We start from the raw sequence: 22,519 nt of genomic DNA, 5'->3' as shown, positions 1-22,519 counted from the left end.
GGTTGCAGAACTAAACTTGAGGAAGAAGAACAGAAGATGATAAAAACGAGTCACATCTTCTTCTCTCCTCACGTGACAAGTATAACATAATTTTAATTGTTATAATGGTTAGATAAGTGTTGTTTTATGTAAATACTGTGCAATTTAGTTAGGGCATGAGTTTTAAGAAATTATTGGAGTGTGTAATAATTGAAGTGGGGTATTGGTTGTTGGAGTGTGTAATAATTGAAGAGAGGTAGTGGAAAGTGGGACTCTTTTGACTTTTTGTATGTAAAAAGTGTTTCATTTGTTTTATTCTTATGAAAATAATGACATTTGAGTGTAAATTTCATCAACAATGAGGTTAAGTTTTATGTCCAAATATGGTAAATTCTAAATGTGACTCTTAAAGTTGAACAGACGGAAATGGCAAAACGAGACTCTTAAACTGGGACGGAGGGAGTAATATTCATGCATTTTTATAGTTGTAATTGTGATTTTTTTGTATAATATACTGAAAAGCCTCTTGGGTATTCCGACAGCACGCTATGTAATAAAGTAAATTGACGCAGACTGATCAAGAGGATAATGGTCGACTGATCCAGATGGAGCGGCTTAAACTGTCAAGCGAGAACTCGCAGACGGATAAAGCGACAGAATTCTAGTTGATCAAGACGACTCTACGAAGCCAATCCACATGTCGTTGGGCGCACGAACCGGAACCAGGAATTTCAAGACCTTAACCCACAATACTATTAATTAGTAAAAGGAAGTAAGGGCCGAATCCCACAATGATGAGGGTTTAAACATGTGTTGCAGACATTCGGGATGGCTGTTATCACGCATACAAGGTGGGTTAAGTTTTATCCTACTTGACTGAGCGGACTAAGAAACTAAACTAACTGATCCATTAAATTAAACTATGCTGAGCTTGATTGACCATTTGTGATTCAAAACTAATGAACTAGATTGAACTGAGAGATTCATACTAAACTTTCCTAAAATAGCCAAACAAAAATGTAAACGTAAAGTGGGACCAATCCCCTCAACTGACAATCCCTGCAAGAGCATGCCAAAAGTAAAAGCTTGAGAACTACTTCATCTTCTCCATGTGATCAACGTGAAACAAAGCATAAACAGGATTTCGGTCATCATTAGAACAAAACACATTTTAGAAAACACATGAACACGAAGGAAGAAGCGTAAAACTACAGATTTAAGCTAACGGATCAACAGAGAATTACGTAAAAGTAGAATCAAGTCATAACCATGCAGAATGAAAACAGAGCTATCCAGATCTACGAACTCAAACTCAAATCCAAGACAAATCTCTCGTCATCAAGTGCAAACAAATCCAGATCGGTAACATCAGACGTCAATAAGCGAGATCTAAACATCTTATAGCTTCCAGATTCAAAAATCGTACACAAACTAAGATCCAACATCCATAAACGAAATCCCCACAGAAATTCGATTGAGAATAATTCCGACATAGATGAAATCAAAATTCAACAAATTTGGCTCAAACACAATCGCTTCAAATTCCAAACAATCAGACATTTGCCTAGCGCATCCAACCAACACAAATCAAACATCTACGGTAGGACAAGTAAGGAAAGGCAACTGAAAATACTTCCATAGCATTAGGAACAAATTCTAAACACCAAATTCAACGTCAGCTTCACAACCACTAAGTTAAAAACTAGAGAATACTTCAAAGCGAGAATTTATCAAATTGGAATTAAAGAGATTGTTTCTTCACCCACGTAGGACGGTGTTGCCCAGCTAAACGAACCCCCACCACAGCCAGAGTTTCAAACCTCCATTCCAAGTGTGTAGAGATCAATCTAAGGATCGGAGAGTAATGTGAGCTCGGAGAGAGGGAGCTGCCTCATTTTTCATTCCCCTCCCTTTATATAGGGAGGCTTGAGGCTCTGATCCCTAGGGAAATCCCTCTCTAAAAGGTCGGTTGTGCCCCTTGTAAAAGGATCCTTAAAATATGCCCTTTGTCTCATTTGCTGCTCTTGCTGCTTTTCATCTTAGTTCTTCTTGATCAACAGGCAGCACGTTGTGATTCGCTCCACTTCTCCTTGATCCGTCATCTGCCTGGTCGCTCCTTGCAACCTTCTGGTCCTGGCAGATTCTCTACACACCTGGCTTAAAATCACACATTAGTTTCCCGAAAAACAAAGAATTTTATCCCAGAACAAATGCATGAAATGAGCCTTATCATTACCATTTCCACTCTTTTTAAGTTATTTGTATTTCTTTTTGGGACATCACAGAGTAAGCAAATCATTTTTTTGGCAAGTATTAACACTCATATTTTATTTTTTTCTCCTACTTTATTCTTAAATCTCGTACCGTAAAGCAATGTCACAGTTAACAAGAGGCAAAGAAAATATTATTTTTCACACCACACACACATATATAATACTAGTGTTGAATAGATAAATAGGGAGTATAGTGAAACTTCCAGCCCCTACCACCGTTTATTTCTGTGTCCGCCACTGTGTGTTAAGTGGAGAGAGTAAAATAAGAGAGGGAATAAGATAGAGATAAAGGAATTTTCATTTTAAGTAATAAGATATCTTGATTGGTACAAATCAAAAAAAAGTGGGTGGTCATAGTGGGACGGAGAGAGTACTTAATATATGTATATGTGGAGTGTGTTGAAAAAAACATTCTCGTCCCACTGACTTGTGGATAATCTTGTCTCATATATATACTCCGTGCATATTATTGGATAACCATCTCCTCTTATAAGACCTTTGAAGAAGAAGAATAACTCATGTCTACCTGATATCTCTGATCCACATGTATGAGGGCATGTTGAAAAAAGGTTATCCATGTGATTTTTTTTCAATTAATCACAAGTAAACATTCAATCCATGATTTTTTTCATATATCATTCTTAATTTTTATAATAAAGTAAATATTAAAATTGTTATAAAATAAATATATTCATAATTGAATTGAAAAAAAAGAAAAAAAAGAGTGAAAAGTTGAATTTCTCGCTAAGAACGTTTTATCTACTTGGGGTACTTAATTAGTAGTACAAAATGGAAGTAAGAATCAATTTTAAAATGTGATAGGCACTCACTACACTACTTTCAAAAACTAAAACTATCACTATTTTAAAGCAACTTTTATTATATAATATTATTTTTACTCTATCCGTTTTCTAAAAATATAAATTCTTTCCTTTTAGCTTGTCCACTAAAAATAGAAACTTTTTATTTAAGAAATTCTTTCTCTTTAATGAAGTAAAACCTAAAAAAAAGGGGCGTCGGTTAACCTACTAATTGAACCGACCGAATCTCCAACCCTAACTGATGTAGACACTTGTTCGAATTGAGTTATATTATACTCCCTCTATCCCAAGTTGATATCACACGCTCTTTTTAAATTTGTTCTATAAAAGGTCTCATGTTTTTTTTGTGAAAAAAAGTTCTCTCACATTAATATATTAAAATATATATCCTCTCTCTATTTAGCATATACAAATGCCTCCTAAAATCTCGTGATATCACCTAAGTGGGATATTTGTTATGGATGGAGAGAGTAATAAATTGAGTTACATTGACATAAATACTAGTGTGAACTCATACTATGTTAAAGTAAGACTCATTTCATGATAAGATGAGACTCAATTGAACCCTCATCAAAAAGTTCAACCCAGATCAATAAATCTTTGTTGACAAACGATTATTATATATGTCAGAGACTTTTATTGAAGAGTGAATTGCCTCAAAAGTCCCTAATTTTTTGGGTTGTGAAATCACAGACCCCTAAAAAATAGCGCCGGAATACCCTAACGTTAAATATAACGAATGAATTTTTTTAGCCACTTTTCGGACGAAACTGCCCAAATAGCTTGAAGGGCATTTTTGGCTATCCCTAAATTCGCTGACATATGAATTCTTTTTGTTAGCAACTTCTTATGTGATTTCCTAATAAGTTCTAGTACTTCATACGTGATTAAAGTTTTGTCAATATTTGTACAAATAAATTCTTATATCCCTCTATTTCTAATTAGTGGTAACAATATGACAGTTATATCATGTAGCAAATTCATTGAGAAACAACAAAAATTATGGAAAAGAGAAGTTATTTATGCAATAAAATCCGAATCAATAATACATAGAATAAAAACTATTTCACATTTAATCAAATGATACAATAATTATTTTCTTGAAAACACTGACATTTAAAATATTATTTCATTATATTATCGAACTAATTTGTTACTCTAAACCTAACTTTAAGACGATTTTTATGATTGATATTTTATTGAGAACTTTAATTTACCTCAAACTAAAATTTTTAACAACATATAAACAATTAATCATTAGATATAAATTTGCATAGTTTTTTGTCATTCATGATAAAATTGAAACATGAATAATATTTTGAATATATTCAGGCATGTGATATTAGCTATTTAATCTTTGGAGATTTTTTTCATTAATAATAGTATTTTAAAAATTAAGACAATGCAAATTTATTAATTAATACTGTAAAATTAGGATATTTTCATAATAAATAAAATTGATCCATAAATCCAGATAAAAAACAAATAAAAATTAAGGAAAATAGAAACACATAAAAATATTAGAAAATGAGTTTTATAAGGAAGAAAAAGTCTCATTTATGATTTTTCCTATTAATTAATGCAAATAATGATAAATCTGCATTAGGGAGAGACGCATGACGCTCATGAGTCTCTAATTCGAATTAAATCAGTCGAGACGCATGAGCGTCATGCGTCGTCCGTGAAATTTAAAAAACAATAAGACGCATGAGGGAGATGCGTCTCTCCCTAAGACGCATGACCCTTATGCGTCGTTGAAAAAAAATGAAAAAAAAGAGAGACGCATGACCCTTACGCGTATTTATGAAAGACGCATAATCGTCAAGCGTCTCATTAAAAGGAGACGCATGAGGGTCATGCGTCTCTCCCAAACCCGGAACAAAAAAAAAGTCCAGTACAAACACGGAATGATATCTCTATTCTAGCACAAAAAAAGAAAAAACCCCTCAAATCCCTCTTCCCCCAATTCAGTGTATCTCACTTCTCACTTTCTATCTCCGATGCAACCACGCCAAATCAGGAATCTGAGTTCTATTTCGAAACTCCCAAGCAGACATCCGACGCAATGTCTATATCAGTCGCTGCTCGTTTCCTCGATCCGACGCAGCAGCACCACCGTCGCCGCTGTCACTGCAGATACTCCTGGCCGAGCAGCTGCTGCCCGGTGTCGTCTACACTGCCGTCCGTCTCTCCCTCGCAGCAGCGATGCCGCTGCTACTGATCAAAGCCTCCACGACGCTGCCCCGTCTGTCGGGTTGCCGCGGCCTTGTGCGGCAGTCTCTGCCTGTCGCCGCCTGTCGAAGCCCCGACGTCATTCGATCGTCGGACGGCCCTACGCACTACTAAGCTAAGTCCTCTACCCCTCTCCTTATTTATGCGCTTAGCGAGAAGTATGAACAAGTGTGGAGGTGTTGTGCTATCTTGGTGCTTTACTGCAGAAAGCTAATTGTTTTGGTATTTGTTCACTATGAGGGGTTTTACAAGTTGTTTGCTACTGTCATTGTTGAGATTCTACCTATGTGGTGCTTGTTTCTTGCTATTGATTTGAGGATCCTATTGAAATCCTAAGTTCTCGGCTAACTATTGGCTTGTTCTAAATGATGCAAGTATGGTGTTGTGGGGATTACCTTAGCTTGGGTGAATCCTTGGGGATGCTCTCTTGCCACCACTCCTTGCTGTGCTCCCAATATTTGTGATTTTCTAAGTATTGATGGGTGTGGAGAAAGAAGGTGGTGGAATGTGGTATTTATAGCAAAATTCCTTGGCATTTTGTGGCTAATTTGGGATAAAGATTCCTTCACTTTTGAATTTGGGTTAAAAGCTTCACTAAAAACAAAAAAAAATTGGTGTAAGGCATTGGAGAGCTCCAATTTCTATTTTGAGCTAACAACTCACCTCTCTTTTTGAGTTGAGCTAAAAAGCCTTCTTGCTAAATTTGTGTAATTCTTGGATGACTTGTGTAATTATTGGATGACTTAAAAATTGGTTGATCTCAAGCCTTGTTACTGCTTCTTCCATTTATAGCTAGCATCATATCCCTCTTTCATATTAGAAGACTCTTCTAACCATTTATGTGTTTGCAAGGATCCTTTTGGAATAAACAAAATGATATCTTGCTCTCACTCTTCCTTGGAATATTGTGGCTGCCGAAGAGAGAGGGAAAAGATCATGCTCCAAAAAGCGTTCCTTGATCTCATTACCATTTCTAGCTAGAGTGAAATCCTAGATTTTATACTCCTTAGATTTGCCAAGCTGTAACATATTTCCTTTGTATATCAAGAAAAAAAGCACTCTATTTGATTACTTGGCATTTCTTCTTTTCAACAAATGTAGTTCACAAACTTGAAATTTCCTTGAACTTTAATTCTAATCGTCTCTTCGTCCAAATTTTATTTTATACTCCAAAACTAGTGCACGAAAATTCGGGGTGTTACATTTTAATAATTGGAAAAATCCGTGACACACACTTCACACACTACACACACTTCACATATTTGACACACTACACACACTTCACACATTTAACATGTTTCACATATTTCACACACTACACACATTTCACACACTACACACATTTCACACAGTTCACACATTACATACCCTAGACACACTTCACACATTTCATATACTTCACACACTTCACACACTACACACACTTCACACCGTTCACACACTACACACACTTCACACATATCACACACTACACACACTTCACACATTTCACACAGTTCGCACACTACATACACTACACACACTTCACACACTACACACATTGCATACACACTACACAAAAAATACACACATTGCACACAAAATATACACATTGTACACACATTAAACACACTTACAAATTTTACACGAAATACACACTCTACACACACATTTCACACAATCTAAAATTTCAAATTTAGTTCAGTTTTTCAGTTTGATTCAGATTAATTTTTTGAAAAATTTCAGTTTTTCGATTCGGTTTGGATCGAAAAAAAATTCTAAAAGCTGAATTTTTTTTCAAAAATATGATGCTTGAAATGTGTGAAATGTGAGTAGTGTTTGTAGTGTGTGAAATGTGTGGTGTGTTAAATGTGTGGTGTGTGAAATGTGTGTAGTGTGTGAAATGTGTGAAGTATGTGTAGTGTGTGTAGTGTGTGAAGTTTTAAACATATTTCTATATTAATTTGTAGTTATCAAACATAGGAATGAAATCAATCAAGGAATAACAATTCCATTCATTTTGCATTCCTTGTACTTACCAAGTGCAAGAATGAAATGGAATCCCCATTCCATTCCCACCTTCATTCAATTCCCATCTTCATTCCATTCCCTCCTCATTCCATTCCATCATACTAAGAAGCCCCTAAGAGAATGCAAGAATATAATTAATGTCAATTTGAACCAATATAATTTCCTTTTGATTTATTATCTTATTTAACATCGTTCTAGAAATTGTACCGTTTAGGACGTGCATCTGGATTCAAAGCCGCGAGACGAAAAATCCGGCCAAATGATCAAGGCTTGAAGAATGATAATATAGGTAAAATTAGAGGCTTTGCTGATTCTTGATTAATTTAAGAGTAAAGGCTAAAAGTGGTCATAAACATATGACGATTTTATGATTTTGATCCTGAACATTATCTTTTGAATTATTGAGTCTTAAACCAATAAAAAAGGATCAGATTTGGTCCATTTTTTACGAAACTGTTTATTTTAACAGTCAACGTTAGTTAAATGGTATTTGACTTGATTAGTATTTATAATTAATATATTTAATATTTGTAAACAATAATTCCAGAATCCCACCCTTCATCTTCTTCTTTCATCTCCTCCATAACCACCACCACACCACCTCCGTAGCCACCATTGCCCTCACAACGCCTGTAGCCACCACTGCCGCTGCCGCCTCCTCCTCCACCACTGCCGTGAGACTGAGCCTCGATGACGCTGATGTTGCGGTCATCCAATTCCTGGCCGTTCATAGATAAGATAGGAAAATGTTGAATTAACTCTAAAAACCTCGATTCAGTAAACTACTTATGCGTTTCTTCTATCTTTCAACTCCAGTAGCAAATTCGATGTTTCTTAGTGGCCATCGTCTTCTTCCTCCCCTCCGCTGCTTCCATCGCCATTAAACGTCAGTGTTATACTTCAATTTTCTGACATTCCCAATTTTGAATCTGACTTACCCTCTCTTTACTCAGAGCGGATCTCCTACTCCACTTCTCCTACTCCACTTGTAACGCTCCACTTTCGGAACCCTAATTGCGAAGCTTAAAATTTTTGCTTTTAACGCTTTTAATGCCGTGAAGTATGTGAATTAAATGATGAGTGAATTAATTGCATGTTTTCTGTGTGACCTAATTGCGTTTTGGAATTTAGATTTGATTTGATTAGTCAAATCCGTTGAGCATATGACGTGGCTGTTGAATAGTCAAAGATGTGGAACATATGACGTGGCCATTGAAAGGTCAAAGTGCTGAGAATATGTGGTGGAAGTGAAAATGGTTGAAATTGTGACGTGGCTGTGTGAATAATCAATGCGGAGTGAAATATATTGTGGCGAATTATTTCTTAAGGGATGGGTGAGATTAAATAGGAGCATCAATATTCATTTGGCATTTTCGACCCCTGTTATTATTGGAGAAGAAATCCTATTTTTCCTTGGATTTAATTAATTGCTTGGGATATTTATCCAAATTAAATCCAAAGTCTGATTATTCCTTATTCTCTCCATGAGAAAAACGACACCTATGCCTTACACCATGGAGATTTCGAAATTCTCCTATTTATGGGAGGAGGAAATTATTCATTATATATTTTGATCCCTTATTTATTCCCTTCCATGAATAAATATAAACATCCTATCAAATCTTACCATATCTAAGGAGATCTTGCCATATCCTATTTAAATTAGGATTTGAATTTAATTCCTTGTGGGAGAATATATATAAAAATCGCCTACTCACTATTTATTGGGAGGATTTATTATTTTCTGCTCCGTAGCATTTTATTCTACTCCGTGAAATACCAAATTAAATCATAGGCTAATTAAATAGCCTAGAATTCGAAAATCCTCTTATTTCTCCCCAGATTTCACGCCAATTCCTTTCCCCCATATCTTCTCAAATCTCTAATTATTTAATTGTGGGATTATATTCTTGATCTCTATAAATACATGAGAAAACCCTAACCCTAACCCCACTAACTACACGCATACTCCTTCTCCCTCACGCCACTCTCTCCAAATTTTTCTTCTATTTTTCTCCATAAATTCTTCATCTTTTGAGAAGAATTTAAGTTGAAGCCTCAAGAATTGTTGAAGAATCAAGATTATACTTTGTTTCTACCGATTGTTTTTTATCAAGAAAGGTATAATTGAATTTCTTTTCCTCATCCTCTCCATTGAAACCTTGATTTTGATTCCATCATGCATATAATAGGTGTAGAGATCGTAGATCTAATATTTAATCTGGTGGGATTGATGGTTGCATGAGAAAAAGGATATGTATATGCATTTAGGTTGTTTATGAATGAACTTGTGGATGATTTGTGGTGAATGCTATGTGAATATATGAGAACATGATGGTGAGGTCTTTTTGAAGAATGATTATGTGTTGGAAGTATGAATATATATGTTGGGATGAATATTTGATAAACCCTAATTCGAAATTTGGAAGCATGACAACTGTGGTGTTCGGACAGTAGATTCCGGCGTGTGTTTGACTGACCAAACGATCTTATTTTGGTGCAAAATTTTTAACTGAGTAAACTTCAAGGTGTTTTCTGTGTTGTATGTGAATATCAGCCTTTTTGGTCGAAAGATGAATTTTTAATGAATTATTGAAGTCAACTGTGCAGTTCTGTCAGAATTTGTATTCTCGACCAATGAGTTTCGTTTTTGATTTGACCGACCTAAACATGTGATTTTGATGTGATATTTTAACTGGATGACCTTTGATGTGTATATTGGGTTGTGTCAAAATTTCAGCCCCCACGGATGGATTTTTAATGAATTTTACAAAACGACTGCGCTTTTCTGCCAGATTTAGGTCATGCAAAGATAATTTATGTTGTTAAGCTTTGAATGATATACATGATTGATAAGTCGTATTCTAGGCCTTGGTTACTGGTCAGTATGATGTGCATAATTGATTATATCTGCAAAACAGTTGCTCAAAGTGTGCAGGTTGAGTGTTCTAGCCAGTAGGCAAAGCTTCAGATACTTCAGGTGAAAAGGGCGTCAGAACGATTACATACTGACCAGCATACATGCAAAAATGGCTCGAGATGGAGAATAAGGATAGCTGGGACTGATCAACCACAATTAAGGGCAAAGAAGTCATCTCGCCACGAGGTTTTACCTAAAATCAAGGGTAAGCCTCCCTATAAAAGGAAGCCACTTGGAGAGAGAGAGAAGGCACTCATTCATCATCATCACTCTTAGGTAGAATTCTCTCGGTAGTTCAGTCCTTCAGCCCAGTCCAGAGTCTCGTTCCTCGCCACAGCCATGGTCACTTGAAGATCATCAGTTCGCCGGAGTTCCATTCTCTCGTTCCAGTCAGCACGATCGTAGTTAGCAGTTCCATCGTCCGGCGTGGCAAAAACAATCTTTATTTGCTTTCTAGTTAATCTTGTTGTTTTCTCTACGTTGGATCTTTCGCATTTCCAGTATTTTGCTTATTTTGATGTCTTGGTTGTGATCCAAACGTTTTCTAAATGCTATGAAGTTGTTTTCCAGCATCGGTTCATGTTTGTTTTCGCTTCTTTCTGCCTAGATAGCTTAGATCTAGCTGTTACGGTAATTTCAAGTGTGGAATCGCATGTTTTAACTTCTGTAGTTACCTCTCTGAGTTTGCAAGTCTAGATAGCTGTTAGATTTTAGATCTGAATTAGTTAAGTGTGAAAACCCAGTTTACGTGATTTCTGCCACCCTGCATGTTGACCAGTAAGCATAATTGCAGTTTCAGTTTTCGATCTTTTGATTCGATGTTTTAATGGTAGATCTGAGCTGTGAAGTTTGTTAATCTGTGTTTCTCGTTCATGAAATCTGAGATTGTTGATCTGAGTTTATTCATGTTGAAGAAGATAACATCCACATCCAAGTTTGGGACCACTTTTACTTTTTAGTTACTTTTACTTTTGTCTTTTACTTTTTCTACCTTTTCAGCTGGTACCCTACAGATCTGTCAGTCTAGTCACCTAAGTACCTCTTTTCCTCTGATATTTTGTTTAACCTTTTATAGTAAACTAGTACTTTCCATATACTTCCTGAAAACCATGTTCCCCACTTTCCACGTACACAGCCGCCTGTCCAACATCTTTCCCACCTCCTAGTCAGTAGAGTACCACCTTAAATTTCAGTCTAGATAAGTCTCAACCCAAAGCGTGGTAGCTAACCAAACCTTTCCAGAATATCACCATAATTCCCAAAACGCATTCATCTCTGTGGGATTCGACTCCTACCTTCACTATACTACCCAGTAGAAGAGGGTTGAGGATTTATTGATACCAGGTTCAGGATTAGGAGGGACTTCCATACGGATCAGTAGGATACATCCTTACTTTAACGACACCTGCACAAACCTGCTCTTTCAATGATGCATATGTGTTAAGAAACCCATTCTATGATGTAGTGATGTGTTGTGCGTTGATAGTGTGTTTGCTTATGTTGATAAAACGAATTGATGGGAAAAGGGAAACGTTGGGGACATGCATGATTTTGAGTCGATAATTGAGACTGATTTATGATACACATAAATTTTAAAGGTGATAACTCACGCTCTCAACGTGATAGCAAGGGGAAGAAAGTGCTTAAGATCTAAGCCGTCGAGGTGGGCTTTCTTTTAAATAAGGACCATGTCCTAAATATCTTATCGATGGGAATGCAACTATATTTATCATGTGGTATTTTGATTTTAACGTGCCTATCTGATGTGGCTTTTGCCACTATTATTTAAATCGAATTCGGGTCCTCGTAGGGCTGCAAACCCTACTTGGATTAGTGTACACCTATAGTAGACTGTGTGCTAGCGTACGGGCTGGCCGGTCTAGTGACTTGGTTTGTGGCCACATTCCAAGTCATGTATTGGCAGATATGGTTAACGTCTATGGGAAAATAACTGATCAGTCGACTTTTGCAATGGGAAATGATTTTTAGTGCCTCAGGCATTTCTAAAGCTAAACCCCGATGGTTACTTATGTGTAGCATGATAAATAATACTTTTATTGAAAATGTTTTCGGCATGAGCTCACAGAGTATTTTATAGTACTCAGCCCTGCATGTGTTTTCCCTATGTGCAGGTTGAGCGACGACGAGAGTATGGTGGTGTTGAGCAAGTTAATTGAAGAATGAATTGTTTATCTTTGATCTGTGAGTGTCGTTGTGTCTTCATACATAATTTCACTCTTCTCTTGGATGCTTCCGCTGAAACCTGTTTTACTTATTGTTTGATCTTGACACTATTTTGAGTTCCACTTAGAATCTAAAGACATGATACGTTTTGGAGTACGTTGAACCCTTTGTAATCTTGAATACCAATGATTATAATTGTTTTCTCCTTTGGTCCATCTGTCAAAGCGTTACCCTGACCCTTTTCTCTTGATTTATTGTTCATTTATTTCCTTGGTCAAACCCTTTTTTATAAACTAGCCCCTTTATTTGATTGCATTTAAGTCCTGTTAGGTCACGATCGCCGCATTGAATTACCCTAGAAGGGCGGTCATGACAGTTTGGTATCAGAGCCTTAGTTTTTTCCGCTCTGGACCCAAGAGCCTTGTTGAGTCAAAGTTTATTCATGTGTAAATTTACTAATTGATAACTGTCGAAGGCTCAACACCTCGACTCGTCTTCGCCCAACCACGAAGAATGAGGTAACAAGCGTTTCGATAAGTTTGATCTGAACCTGTGAAATGTTGGAAAGTGTGATGGGGATATTCCTCTGGTGGAAAATGAAATTATTTTGATGGGAGTCGAAGATAATATGACGTCTTTGAAAATGTTGTTTGGAACTGTGGGATGATGAAAATACATGGATATGAAATTGCTTAATACGACTATGCCAAAAATGATGAATACTGTTGTGCACACCCCGATAAGGAAAATCGGCGAATATGTGATTGGACTTCTATGAGTTTGGATAGATGAAATTCTAAATGATTGAAAATTACATGAATTGTGAAACGTGAAGTATAAGTGTGATTACTTGATTATACTATGAAACAACACATGTGATAAATAAGTAAATACTATGGCTTTTGGAAAATGTTGTGAAGATATGAACCGGGAGACACTATGAGATTATACAATTGCTTTTGTTTAACAGTGAGGCATGATGGCGTTGAATGTGCTGGATATTGAAGTATGATTGTGAACTTGTATTGGTTGATGTTAAGATTTGCTATTACGTCCACGAAACTGCAAAATTTACTTGAAGAAAATACATGTTGCTTCCAGGAATGACCAAATTTTATGCCTAGGCGGTTAAAATTTCATGACTATGAAACTGTGAAATGCAAAGCATGATACCCGTGTAGTTGCGAGTTGTGATTGTGATACAGATGAGCATGAACTGCATGATTTATGAAATGCGATTCCATGGATGATTGATTGACTGAGTGTTGCTATTCACATACATTAATGTACGATGTTTGTTATGCTATGGAACACCAAATGATTTATACGAATAAATGTGTTGATTGTGCAATATATGGATGACGTTTATGTGGTGAAAATTTATGACCGATGAAGTATGAGGTATTGTGGAGAACCACTATTAAAGTGAAATGTGAAACTTTTGAACTTCGTTGCGAACGTAGGAGTCATATGAAGCTTGAGTTAGGTAATGATCAAATATAAGTTGAAGTACGAGACTTCAAGCTATACTTGAAATTATAGAGTGCCTACGAGGTAGGCCAGACTGAACGTGCTAGAACTTAGTTGTAAGTTGACAACTGCAATATCACTTTCCTGAGTGATAAAACCAACGAAAGTTTATATTTCGAACTTTGGTGTATCCTCACAATGGCGAGATCATACCTAAGATCTAATAAAACTATGCAGTCTTGCATACCATGCCAAAGTGGCGATGCGACACAAGTACGACGACGTTTACGACACTTTAAGACCACGTGTGCAATGACAATACATTTCGAAAACTACGTGGCATGACAAGAAGACTTTCAAGATGCGACCATCAAAAATAGTTATTAATTTCGACGATACGATGAATCTCAACTTGGAATCCACGATTTCATAGAACGATGTTACCATGTTCAGGCTCGCGAAAATGTGCGAGGGAGTGCGACCCTCGTAGCTAGAATGAACGTTTTACTTTCAACAGTACTTACTTGGATTCTAAGTTCCTTTCGGGACGTTTTGAATAAACGTGAGCCCTTGTCTATTTAAACACATTGATTGACTCCCAATTTGCAAGTAATGTCCATTATTTTTTTTTCTTTTCCATATATCGAGTCATGACTCACTTGTCTCGAAAGTTTGTGTTTGCCTTTGTAACGTTGGATAGCTTGATTGAGTAGTCTCCTTTGATTCATCATTCATAAGGACAATATTTTGACCTTATGAACTTCCGTCATTGAACTTCATTCATAAGGTTGTTTGCAGTTATGACCTTCAGTATGATCACACCTCCAGACATGTTTTCTTCAAAGAATGAAATATTATTCTTGGAACTACTGGTTCACCTCTTTATTTTGTAACCATGTATGTGACAAGTTCTTTCTCGCAGAAGTGAAATTCTTTTTAGATCGGTTTCACTACATATATTGTTTCATACTCAATGATATTTCTTTCTGCAACACCAAGTTAAGGCTATCCTGTTCTCTTCTTCCTTAACGGGTTGATAATTTCTGAAAAGTTCCATTCACTTTGAGTTGTCTTTAACAAACCTGCGAACCCATTGATGCGATTTCATCTTTTCCAATAACCTGATGTTGTTGAACCATCATTTGTACTACTTCATGACATTTGTCCATATTTCTAAATCCTGCCGCGACTGATTATTTTAGGCCTTGACATGTTTGAACGATATCCTTCATTGCTGTCCGGAATTTTGCAAATTGTGATGTAGCAGTAGGCTATGGAATTTGAGAATTTTTGCAGTTTCATCCTGTTTCCATGACCTATCTCATGTTCTTCCGAGCTCTCATCAGAAGTAAATTCTCAAAGCTCTATGGGTTTTATTTGATACCTCTAAACCATTTAATTCTCAGAATGGACGGGTTGAGTCCAATGAAACTCAATCATTGCATTGTTGTTCTTGTTTCCTTGATTAATTTTGGAGCCTTCCCTACTAAAGACATCCTTAGCAATGTTGCAATAATTTAAAATATGTTCATATCCAAGTAAGACTGTTGGGTCAAATTCCGAATCCTTGATACTAGACGGTAGGGAAATGCAGTAGTCAACTCGGATATACACAAGGAATAAGTTTCTATAGTCAGACATGCTCAAAAATGACACACCACTCCCGAGAGAAAAGGAAGTGGGATGATTCTCGGACTCCATACGACGGAAAATGGTACCAGTCGAGTCAGCATCGATCTCAACACGGAGGAGGACAACATACTTCTAGTCAATGAGGAGACTACCGATCCAACACCATAGTGCAACGTGTGCTCTAAGTATCACTTCGGAGAATGTCGGCATTAAAACGTTACCAAGTGTTACAAATGCGGAGGGAATGGTCACTTCTCTAGGGAGTGTCCGAGCAAGAAGGGAGGATCGGGATCGAGGTAGAACGATCAAGGATCCCGTTAGCAATCAAGGGCACCGCAGAGTGAATCGAGGGGAAATCACGACCAGCTGTCACGACAAAAACAACGGAAGATGGAGCAAGGCGATCGAGAAAAAAGAAACCTGACAGGTATGGGCGAAATCTTCGACACTCCTGTCGTTGTGTTGTTTGATATGGGCGCATCACATTCATTCGTATCTGATTTGTGTGTGAATACATTGAGCTTGCATGTTAGCAAATCTGAACATAAGATGGTAGTGTCTTCACCAGTGGGTGGGACAATAGAAATCTCTCGAACATGCTTGAACATAGAAATCGTTATGGGAAACCTTAAGTTAGTCGCTCACGATCCGCAAGTTATGGCGATGGGAGATATCGACGTAATTTTTGGGATGGATTGGTTGACCGCGAATTTTGCAACGATTCGTTGTAAGGAGAGACAAATATCTCTACATGCTCCGGGGAAAGGAACCCATCGTGTACCATGGAATCTCGATGAACTGGCGAACCGCTATAATCTCTGCACTTCAAGCTACCGCAATGACAAAGAAAAGACGTCTTGCATATCTCGTTTATCTCCACGGAGAGGAGATGGAGGAAAGGAAAGTGGAAGACGTCGCTGTTGTGTGAGAATTTCTAGACATTTTTCCCGAAGCGTTACCTAGACCGCCGCTAGATCGACAAGTGGAGTTTACAATCGACCTCGAACTAGGAGCCGCACCTTTGTCTAAGGCACCATATCGAATGGCGCCTAAAGAGTTGGAGAAACTCAAGATACAACTTCAAGAGCTCATGGACTATTCGTTAGGCCTAGTGTCTCACCGTGGGGCACACCCGTGCTTTTTGTCAAGAAAAAGGACGGGTCGATGAGAATGTATATCGACTATAGAGAGTTGAACAAATTGACTCTCAAGAACGAGTATCCACTGCCGAGGATAGATGACCTGTTTGACCAACTCCGAGGAGCCGGCGTGTTTTCAAAGATGGGCTTAAGGTCCGGATATCACCAACTGAGAGTTCGAAGGGAGGACATACCGAAGACCGCATTTCGTACAAGATATGGTCACTATGAGTTCGTTGTGATGCCGTTCGGTCTAACGAATGCACCTGTGGTATTCATGGACTTGATGAACCGGGTATTCCATCCGTACTTGGATAAATTCATTTTGGTCTTCATAGATGACGTCCTGGTCTAGTCGAAGAACGAGAAGGAGCACAAGGAGCATCTACGAATCGCTTTGGAGACGTTGAGGACCGAGAAGCTATACGCCAAATTTAGCAAGTGTGAATTTTGGCTGAAAGAAGTAAACTCTCTTGGACACATTGTATCGGCAGAAGGAATCCAAGTGGATCCCGCCAAAGTTGAGGCTGTACAACAATGGAAGTCACCGTCGACACCGAACGAGATTCGGAGTTTCCTGGGATTGGCAGGATACTACCGAAGGTTCATAGAAGAGTTCTCCAAGATAGCGAGACCAATGACCCAACAACTCAAGAAAAGAGTCAAAGTCAATCGGACCCCGGAGTGTGAAGCGAGCTTTCAACTCTTGAAGGAGAAATTGACCACCGCGCTAGTGTTAGCTGTGCCGGAGCCTGGAGTGAACTACGTAGTCTACACCGACGATTCGAAGGTGGGACTAGGATACGTGTTGATGCAGAACAACAAAGTGATCGCCTACGCGTCACGACAATTGAGACCGCACAAGTTGAACTACCCAACCCACGACTTGGAGCTAGCAGCAGTAGTACATGCCCTAAAGATTTGGAGGCACCATCTCTATGGAGTTCGATGTGAAATCTTTACGGACCACAAGAGCCTGAAATATTTCTTCGAGCAGAAAGATTTGAACATGCGACAACGAAGATGGCTCGAATTAGTAAAGGACTACGATTGTGGCATCAACTACCACCCTGGCAAAGCAAATGCTTTGAGCCGAAGGAACTTTCGCAACTAGCTGCTTTTCTGAAGGAAGAGGATAGTCTAATACGAGAGTTTAGTAAAATACGATTGGAAGTGGTAAGGGCACCTGAAACAGTGGAAGACCGAATTGCCACCTTAGTGGTTGAACCTAATCTAAGAACGAGAATCGTTGCAGCACAACATATGGATACGAAACATGGAGAAATTCGAACTAAAGTGAGAACTGACAAATCTGGAAGCTTTAGTGAGGAGTCCGACAACGCCCTCATTTTTTAAGGGAGACTGTGCGTACCAAACGACGTGGAACTCAAGAACGAGATCATGAGTGAAGCTCATGAGACTCCATACACCGCTCACCCGGGAAGCACGAAGATGTATCAAGACTTGAAAAAGGTCCTTTTGGTGGAATGGCATGAAGAGAGACATAGCGGCATTTGTGGAGCGCTGCTTAGCCTGTAAGCAAGTGAAGGCTCTACATCAACGACCGTAAGGAAAGTTGCAACCACTAGAAATTCCCGAGTGGAAATAGGAGCACATCGCCATGGATTTTGTGACGGCATTGCAAAAGACGCAAAAAGGGAATACTGCCATATGGGTAATTATAGACCGACTCACCAAGTGTGCGCATTTCATACCGATTCGTAACGCAAGGATCGAGCAAGCTAGCTCAGATCTACATAAAGGAAATAGTGCGACTGCATGGATTCCCAGTGACAATCACGTCCGACCGTGACCCGAAATTCACTTCAAGATTTTGGATGAGTCTTCAACGCGAGCTTGGAACTCGATTGAATTTTAGCACGGCGCTTCACCCGCAGACTGATGGACAATCCGAGAGGGCGATCCAAACTCTCGAGGACATGTTAAGAACCGTGGTGCTCGACCGCGGAGGAAGTTGGGAATCAGTGCTACCGCTGATCGAATTCGCTTACAACAACAGTCTCCAAGCAACGATAAACATGGCGCCGTACGAAGCCTTGTATGGAAGAAAGTGTAGATCGCCGCTCTATTGGAACGAAGTTGGCGAACGAAGAGTACTTGGACCTGATGCAGTTAAAGAAATGATTAAAATTTGTTCGGCAATTCGTGAAAAAAAATCAAAGAAGCCCAGGACAGACAAAAGTCGTACGCGGATGTCCGACGAACCGACTTACAATTTCAAGCCGGTGACGAAGCTTTCCTCAAACTATCCCTGTCGAGAGGGATAACGCGTTTTGGTGTTAAGGGAAAGTTGAAACCGCGATTTATCGGGCCTCATGAAATTCTAGAAGGAGTAGGACCCGTTGCGTACCGACTGGCTCTACCGCCAAGTCTCGGAAATGTGCATAGCGTCTTTCACGTATCACAGTTGTGCAAATACGTGTTCGACTCAAAGCATGTGATTCATTATGAAGAAGTTGCGTTGAATTCCGACTTAAGCTACGAGGAGAGACCCCAAATGGTCCTGGACAGAAAGGTTCAGAATTTGAGAAATAAATCGATAGCTAGCGTAAAAGTGTTGTGGAGAAACCACGGGTACGAAGAAGCCACGTGGGAACTTGAGGACAAGATGATGGAATTTTTTACCCGGGACACTTCTCATGAAGGTACCAAATTTTCGGACGAAATTTCTTTTAAGAGTGGTAGGATGTAACGCCCCACTTTCGGAACCCTAATTTGCGAAGCATAAAATTTTTGCATTTAACGCTTTTAATGTCGTGAAGTATGTGAATTAAATGATGAGTGAATTAATTGCATGTTTTCTGTGTGACCTAATTGCGTTTTGGAATTTAGATTTGATTTGATTAGTCAAATCCGTTGAGCATATGACATGGCTGTTGAATAGTCAAAGATGTGGAACATATGACGTGGCCATTGAAAGGTCAAAGTATTGAGAATATGTGGTGGAAGTGAAAATGGTTGTGACGTGGCTGTGTGAATAATCTGAAGGGGCTTGCAGTGGAAGCGTGCGGACAAAACGGATCACATGAATTTGATCTATTTAGCAGATTATTTAGACAAAATCTATTCACGTAATTATCACATGTATCATGCTCATAACTTGAATTAAAACATGCTTTAGCACATAAAATTCCTAAAACATGCTTACTACAGAATTAGCCAATTTACCTCGTTGATTCAATCAAGAATCGATAATGGCTTGCTCCGTCTCCACGTGAAGATCTTCAATACAAGACCTCGGATCTTCTGACTGGTGTCCCGGACTATACGCTGATATTTGTGTGGGCAAATCTCACCAACGTACTAGGACTCGAATAATGGAAGACAAAACTCAGCTCACGGAGGAGAGCACAATTTTCGAAAATCACTCTTTAGGGGGGGGGGACGAAAATTTAACAAATTAATTATTGTGTTTTCTGTCTCCTTTATTCTCCTATTTATTTAAGTCACATATTTGGCCCAGTCAGGGATCTAAGGAAGAATCTGAAACATGCCTCACCCAATTAGCTTTTTACTAATTAAATTGAACCCACAATTTAATATAAGCTTAGATTGGAATATTACGAGCAGCCACTACAGAAGTAATATTGCACTGCCTTCCAAATCCGAAATTACAAGTATTCCGGGTTTCCTTTAATTGTATTTGATTTATTTCCCGCGCTTAAGATGGAAACATCCATTAATTAATTAATGTCTGCTATAGACTTAATTAATTAACATATTTCGAATTCCAAGAGTGGACTTAGCAAGAAACTCTTATTTATTATTCATAGAGTAATCAAACTCCAACTAGCTAGGTTCCGAATAATAAAACCTCATTTCGAGCTCCTCTTGTGGATGTTATCAAACGAGACTCTCCTCGCGCACGTTTCAACATAATAGCAATCCTAGCACCTCTAGATAATGATCACCACTACCCAATATACCTGGATCGTTGGGTTACGAAAAACCCGCACCTTTGGTAAGTCAAAGTAGTGGATACTCAATATCGTATGCTCAATGCTAACGTACATTGATTAAGAAATTAATTCTCAAGACCTCGTCTTTCAGTAGATAGCATAAAGACTCGTCTTGCTGTTAGATCCATTCAGTGCTATACCACACCAACGTCATCTTATACTGAAAGCGAGTTGAGGTCTTGAATGAGTCGAACTCCCATCCCTTCAACGTGGCACTCGAACGGTTTTACCGCCAAAGCCTTTGTAAAAGGATCTGCCAAGTTGTTCTCTGACGCAATCTTGACCACTTTTATGTCTCCTCTCTCCACTATATCTCTAATGATATGACACTTCTGCTCTATGTGTTTGCTCGCTTTGTGAGCTCTTGGTTCTTTCGAGTTTGCCACAGCACCAGAATTGTCACAATAAATAGTGATGCTCTTGGGCAGATTCGAAACCACACCTAAATCCATAAGGAAGTTCTTGAACCATACAACCTCTTTTGCAGCCTCTGATGCGGCCACATACTCGGCTTCCATGGTCGAGTCCGCGATGCATTTCTGCTTCACACTCTTCCAAATTACGGCTCCACCTCCTAAGGTGAACACATATCCTGAAGTAGATTTTCTCGAGTCCTGATCAGCTTGAAAGTCTGAGTCAGTATATCCCAAAGGACAGAGCTCGACTGCATTGTAAACTAGAGCATAGTCCTTAGTCCGTTTAAGGTACTTGAGTATGTTCTTTACGGCAGTCCAATGTCCTTGGCCCGGATTCGACTGATATCTTGCCACCATGCCAACAGCAAAGCAAATATCTGGTCTAGTACAAAGCATAGCATACATGAGACTTCCAACTGCCGAAGCATATGGAATCCTTCTCATTGCTTGTATCTCAGACGGCGTTTTAGGGCACATCTCTTGAGATAAATGGATGTCATGTCTAAAAGGTAAGAAACCTTTCTTGACGTCCTGCATGCTAAAACGACTAAGTACTGTTTCGATGTAAGATTCTTGAGATAAGCACAACATCTTCTTCTCTCGATTCCGAAGAACCTTGATCCCGAGGATGTGTCCCGCGTCTCCTATATCCTTCATCTCGAACTGGGTTGATAACCATGTTCGAACTGATGACAACATCTTTTTATTGTTTCCAATTAGAAGAATGTCATCTACATATAAAACTAAGAACACCACATTCCCCTTATCAACTTTATTATACACGCAGCTCTCACTTGGGCACTTTTCGAATCCAAACTTGCAAACAGTTTGATCAAAACATTGGTTCCACGATCTAGATGCTTGCTTGAGGGCATAAATGGCCTTCTTAAGCTTCCAAACCATGTGTTCTTTTCCCTTTATGGCATATCCTTCGGGTTGTTCCATGTAGATGGTCTCCTCAAGACTGCCGTTTAGAAATGCAGTCTTAACGTCCATCTGCCATACATCCCAATCCATATAAGCTGCAATAGACAACAGTATCCGGATCGATTTGAGCATGGCCACTGGGGAGAAGGTCTCATCATAATCGATGCCTTCCTTTTGGGTATACCCCTTGGCCACTAGTCTTGCTTTGAAGACTTTAACTCGTCCATCGGGTCCACGTTTACGTTTATATATCCACTTGCTCCCAATGGCAGGACAACCTTCGGGTAGGACGGACAAATCTTAGACGTCTTTGTCTATCATAGATTGTAGTTCCGAATCCATTGCATTTACCCATTTGCAATGATCGATATCTGCCTGCGCCTCCGCAAATTTCCAGGGATCTAATACATTGCTGTCCGAGGTATTCGCCTCCACGATCAGATCATAGGCATTCGATATTCTTCCCATGATACTTCTCCACAAGAGTCTTAAAGTCTTTAAACTTGTCAAAAGACTCTGACTTGTGACGCATAAAG

The 22,519-nt window shown here is 38.7% G+C and overlaps 1 long non-coding RNA gene across 1 annotated transcript; it reads right to left on the bottom strand.

The window, feature by feature from the left end:
- Window positions 1–633: 633 nt before the first annotated feature.
- LOC121754059 lies at window positions 634–6,632 on the bottom strand. The gene is made up of 3 exons (XR_006040537.1): window positions 5,701–6,632; window positions 1,746–2,132; window positions 634–717 (listed from the first exon to the last, which is right to left on the bottom strand). It is a non-coding gene; the product is annotated as an uncharacterized LOC121754059 (long non-coding RNA).
- Between the last annotated feature and the right edge of the window lie 15,887 nt (window positions 6,633–22,519).

Source organism: Salvia splendens, chromosome 11 (genome assembly GCF_004379255.2).
Source record: "Salvia splendens isolate huo1 chromosome 11, SspV2, whole genome shotgun sequence".
NCBI classification, from domain to species: domain Eukaryota; kingdom Viridiplantae; phylum Streptophyta; class Magnoliopsida; order Lamiales; family Lamiaceae; genus Salvia; species Salvia splendens.
The sequence above is the reverse complement of the archived record's forward strand: the minus strand, read 5'-3'. Positions and strand labels throughout refer to the sequence as shown.